The sequence below is a fragment of the Paralichthys olivaceus genome, chromosome 6 (assembly GCF_024713975.1).
Source record: "Paralichthys olivaceus isolate ysfri-2021 chromosome 6, ASM2471397v2, whole genome shotgun sequence".
Classification (NCBI taxonomy): domain Eukaryota; kingdom Metazoa; phylum Chordata; class Actinopteri; order Pleuronectiformes; family Paralichthyidae; genus Paralichthys; species Paralichthys olivaceus.
In genome coordinates this window covers 6,647,696-6,653,468 of record NC_091098.1, presented here as the reverse complement: position 1 = coordinate 6,653,468, position 5,773 = coordinate 6,647,696, and the positions used below count along the sequence as shown (strand labels likewise).

Here is a 5,773-nt window from a genome sequence, read left to right as displayed (position 1 = left end):
CCACTTGTTACAGAAACACAACTGTCATTCAGGGTTGTTTATTTATTTATATATTTATTTTACAGCTTTCACTGTGACTTTATTTGGCCACCAGGGTGAGGGTAATGACACCCTCTATGTAACAGGCTCAGTCATAGCGTAGCATTGAACAAATGCCATGGAGACACTGATTAGGATCTGATGTTAATTTAATCAAATTTTCTTAAGTACATTTTTACTTCTGCAGTAGATTACTGAAACATATGTTAACCCTTGTGTGGTGTTCATGTTTTTGTCACTCAGCCAATGTTTGCGGGTCTGGTAGACCCACCACATTATTGGGTCTTTCAATCAATACAGCTATAACAATTTAGGTAAAAATACTTAAGAGATGTTTACTTTGTCCCCATTACAAGCAATATAGACAGTTTATGGTTAATATTTGTCATTTACCCCTGTTAAATCACATTCATGAGTAAAACTGCTATTTGTCTTTTGTGACAAAATGCAATTAAAAAAAGAAACATCAATTTCAATCAAGATATGGGTGGAAAAAACAAATATAGAACAAGGTGTTTCTTCAGTATTGATGTTTGTTTCTTGGAACTTAGAAATTGAACACGCTGATGTCTGTCTAGACAACATATCAGTCCTCATCCTTGGTTCTTCTCAGGGGCTGCTCCATCTGGCTTTCCTGTATACACTTGCAAGTTCCATGCATATGATGAAGCAGCATCACAGGCAGCCCAGATCTTGAGTCTGTATATTGATGGTATGCACTGCCTGTAGGGGCAGTGGCCCCCAATGGCATCAACTGCTCATCAACACTGACATTAGGCCCACGGTTGTAAAATAGGGGGAGGCAGGGATGGCAGCTGTTGTCTCTGTTATCAAAGCGGATAATTCTGGATTTCTGGGACTGTGATCTTTGAGGATCATCATAGGTATCTAAAGCAGAAGAAAACACAGACCCAGTATATGGTTGATCGTGAGTACCAACACCGTAGATAGCAGTAATTCACCTTGATGTTGATTGCCACCCACCAATAAACTGAACAAAGAAGAAGAACTGACTGTATTTTACCAAACAATAAATTGTTGCAAAGATGGCCAAGATAGAGGATGAAGAGACAATGTTTGCTTTGATAAAGTTTTATTGCTATGAAAAGTATTTCAATCATGCTGTAAATGCAACAGAAGTTGCTCAGAGGAAGTTTGGCAATAACCTCATCTACAGATTTTTCCATGCATATGGTTCCATGATGCAAGGCCAAATTCAAGAAGCTTCAGTGGAGTTGGAAACATTAAGAGATAGTGAAGATGTATCTCTCTGCACAGTTATGGCTCTTCTCTATGCTGAGAGAAAAAAGACGAACCCAGACAGAGAAGTCATTCAAGCACTTGATGCTAAGATCAGACAGGATCGTGAAAGTGCATCCCCAAAGAGCCTTTATAATGCTGGACTGTTTCTTTGGCTGTTTGGGCGAACGGATAAGGCAAGGGAGTATATAGAAAAAATGATCAAACTATCCAATGGCTCTAGAGAGGGGATAATCCTAAAAGCCTGGATAGATGTGACATCTGGTAAAGATGTCTATGCCAGAAAGACTGGAAAACACTTTGACGAGGGACTGAAAGAGAAAGCAGATGTTTTTGCCCTGATGGGAAAGGCACAATACCATGAATGTCTTCAGAACTACTCTGGAGCATTAGAAATGGTCAACCAGGTGATTGAGAGTTTCCCTGGGTTTGTGCCTGCACTCATCAAGAAGATGAAACTGTTGCTCAGTCTTCAAGACTGGGATCAAGCCATAAAGGTAGCACGCAGGCTTTTACAGAAGGATACAAATAACCTGGAGGCAGTACGGATGTTAGCTCTAGGTTCTTTATGCAGAGATGGAGATGTTACTGAGTCAGTGAAACAGCTTTCAAACCTCATCAGAAACTTGGATTCTCAGGAACCTCACAACCCTGAGCTAATCCACAGAATGTCTCTTGCCTTCACTCGTGTTTGTGGAAGAAATGAGAAAGTGTTTGAGCAAACGTCCAGGATGGTGGAAAAAGCCTTCTCTGTGGCATCAAGAGACTCATATTTAGCCACAGAGTTGGGCTACCAGATGGTCCTTCAGGGAAGTATAAAGGAGGCTATGAGGTTCTTCAAGACTGCCATGGCTTTGGATAAGACTAGTATTTCTGCTTTGACTGGCATAATTCGTTGCCAGCTGATCGAGGGCCATCTTGAGGATGCAAAACAACAGCTGGAATATCTTACTGAGAATCAACAATCGATTGAAAAATCAGGTGAGCTACTGTACCTGTGTGCTTTACTGGCAGTGAAAGAGTGCAGACCACAGGAAGAGGTTACCAATATGCTGAACGAGACAGTCGACATACACCTCTCCAAATTGCAGGGTGTGTCTCTGGGAACAGAGTACTTAGAGGAGCTCAACCCTGTCTTCCTTTTGGAGATAGTGCAAGCGTATCTTGAACTTTGTCCTGCTAAGCCTCTGGCCCAGGGCCAGACCATCGCTCCTCAACCCCAGCAATGTTCTACATTGTTGGATATTGTTGTCAAGATTGTGCCAGGTCTCCACCAAGGGGTCTTCCTATTAGCCAAAGTCAGATATCTGTCTGGCGACACTGAAACTGCTCAGAGCATTCTCCGTCATTGCTTGGAACAGTGCCCTTCTCATGCAGAAACTCATCTACTAATGGCACAGATCCATCTGCTTCAGGGTAACTTCACATTGTGTTCCCAGTCTCTTAAACCGTGCCTCAACCATAACTTTGAGATTCAAGAAGATATTTTATATCACCTGATCAAGGCTCAGTGTCAGAAAAAAATGGGCAAACTGACAGAGGCTATTCAAACATTGCAGATAGCCATGAGGCTTCCAGGTGTTCGCAGAGCTGGATCCTTGTACAAGTCCAAGAGTAAGAAGATTGAGCTGAGCATTTCTGACTGTGTCTCTGTCTTCTTGGAGTTGGCTGAGGCCATGGGGCTCAACGGCATGAAGCATGAAGCAGCAAAGGTGATACAAGATGCCATCATTGAGTTCTCTGGGACCCCTGAGGACCAACGTGTCACTATTGCAGATGCTGACCTTGCCTTATTGCGTGGTGACTCTGAGTCAGCACTTTGTATGCTCAGAAGTATTACACCTAAGCAACCTTACTACATCCAGGCAAAGCAGAAAATGGCAGATATATATCTGAACCACATAAAAGATAAAAGGCTGTATGCATGCTGTTACAAAGAAATGGCAAGGAATATGCCCAGCGCTCACACATATCTCTTGCTAGGTGATGCCTTCATGAGAATTCAAGAACCAATGAAAGCCATCAAGATTTATGAGCATGTTCTGAAGAAAAACCCAGAAAATGGTGCTTTAGCCGGCAAAATTGGAAAAGCGATGGTTCAGACTAATGACTATGGCCCATAAACCAATAAATGAACTAAAGGTACTCTCCAAGGATTGCCAATATCTTCTCTTATTAGCAAATGTCCAAAACAAGGTTGACAAAAATGAGGAAGCTTTACTTTCCCTAAAAGAAGCCTGGGATGTGCAGGGAAAGGTACTACATCGGGGACAGTTGGAGCAGCCTGAATCTGTCCCCATGCAGAAGCAGCTTGCTGCAGAGATCTGCACTGAGATCGCTAAACACTACAAAAGACTGGGGGATTATGAGACAGCAGTCAAATTCTACAAAGAATTTCTTGTGTATTGTGAGACTGATTGCAAGGTGATGCTGGAGTTGGCTTGGTTGTACCTTACTCTGGATGAAGTTGATGCGTGCCAGGAGCAATGCTGCCTCATTCTGAAGCATGACCAGTTTAATGAGGATGCAACTATGATGATGGCTGACATTATGTTAAGAAAGCAGGACTATGAAAATGTAGTTTTCCATTGTCAACAACTCCTGAAGCCCAAACCAGACAACTACCAAACTCTGTCATGTCTTATTGACTTGTTGAGGAGGGCTGGGAAGTTGGAAGAGGTGCCCAGATTTCTTGATATGGCTGAAAAGAAATCCTCCAGGAACAAGTATGACCCTGGGTTTAACTACTGCAAAGGACTTTATCTTTGGTATACAGGAGAACTCAATGATGCCCTACGACATTTTAATAAAGCTCGGACAGACAACAATTGGGGTGGAAATGCTGTGCACAACATGACTGAAATTTACCTAAACCCTGACAATGACCCCATGGGTTTGAGGATGTTTGAGAATCTAGATAGTGAAATGAAGAACTCCACAAAGAAGCAGAAGTCAAAGCACCTTGCTATAAGTACAGCTGAGAAACTTCTGAAGGAGTTAAAGCCTCAGACACCGGGTGGACACATACAGCACTGCATCCTGGAGAACTACTGCCTTCTGGCAACCGGAAAGAAGGCCAACATGAAGAAAGCCCTCAGTGTTTTCATGGAGATTGCCAACAATGAGAAAGACAACGTCCCAGCATTGTTGGCCCTGGCGACAACTTATATGATGCTCAAACAACCTCTGCAGGCCAAGAACCAGCTCAAACAAGTAGCTAAGATGAAGTGGAGCCTTGTTGATGCCAATGAGTTTGAAAAGAGCTGGTTGCTCCTTGCAGACATCTACAACCATTCAGGGAGGTATGACTTGGCTAGGGACCTGCTGAAGAGATGCCTCAAGCATAACAAGTTATGCTGTAAAGCTAATGAATATCTGGGCTATAAAATGGAAAAAGACGGAAAATTCCATGATGCAGTATAAACTGGCTTGGAAATATAGGATTCAGACTGACCCAACTACTGATGTCAACTACTTAATGGCAATGAGGCATATCATCCAAATTATACAAGAATTAGAAAGGACATGGTGGATAAAGCTTATACTGCCCTGAGATCTAAGAGTTAAGCCTGTGTGTCTGTGTTTCTCTGTCATCATCATCATTTTAACCCTTACAGACTGTCCAGGTCAATTTTGACCTGTTTTGAAATTTGACAGTGTTAATACCCTAAATGTCAGTCTTTAAGCCTGAAATTTGATGACCCTTCCTGAAGTGACGCAAAATACACAAAAAATAAATATGTATATAAAATAATTTATGTTATACTTTTGTGCAGGTGATACAGATTTTTGTACATTGAGGCCGTTCCGGGTCAAGTTTGAAAATGAAAATGTAATTTGAGTGACTCAGTTTTAACTATTATAATGTTGTATAATAAATCCCCAAATTTCCAGAATGTCTTGCTATTCTCAGTTTTCATGTCTTAGACATTATATTGTGTGATAATAGATGTTCCCCCCCTAAAACCTAAAAATAATACACTTTCCCTGCTCTCTGAAACATTATGATTAATCATCCATTTATTAATGTCAGATAGGCTATTTATACATTCTAAATAGATCTGTTGTTCAAAATTTGGTAAAGAGACTTATTATGGTGAATTTTGCCCCAGACCATACTGTGAATGCATGATATATGAACAGTATGTAAGGGTTAATTGAGTTAATTGAAAGGAAAGAAAATGGAAATACAGTTTGACATGTATTTTAATGACATCGGAAAGCTGCAATTATAACCTACCAAACAGCAGTTAAAGAAGCAAAAGCATCTTTCTAGGGGTGTAACGATTCGTTTTAACAACGATTCGATTCGAATCACGATTCGTGGTTGCCAATATGATTCAAGGACGATATTGGTTCATTTAGAACGATACAATTCGAAACGATTCAGTGACTTGAAATTGATTCAGTAACTTTTTAGCCAAAAATTCAACCAGTGTGACTGAAATAAATACCTGGATAGTGGACAGTGCAG

At 41.1% G+C, this 5,773-nt stretch overlaps 1 pseudogene; it reads left to right on the top strand.

Annotated features, from left to right (window-relative positions):
- The first annotated feature begins 1,085 nt into the window (after positions 1 to 1,085).
- Positions 1,086 to 4,866, top strand: LOC109630592 (tetratricopeptide repeat protein 21B pseudogene; annotated as a pseudogene).
- Positions 4,867 to 5,773: the final 907 nt, after the last annotated feature.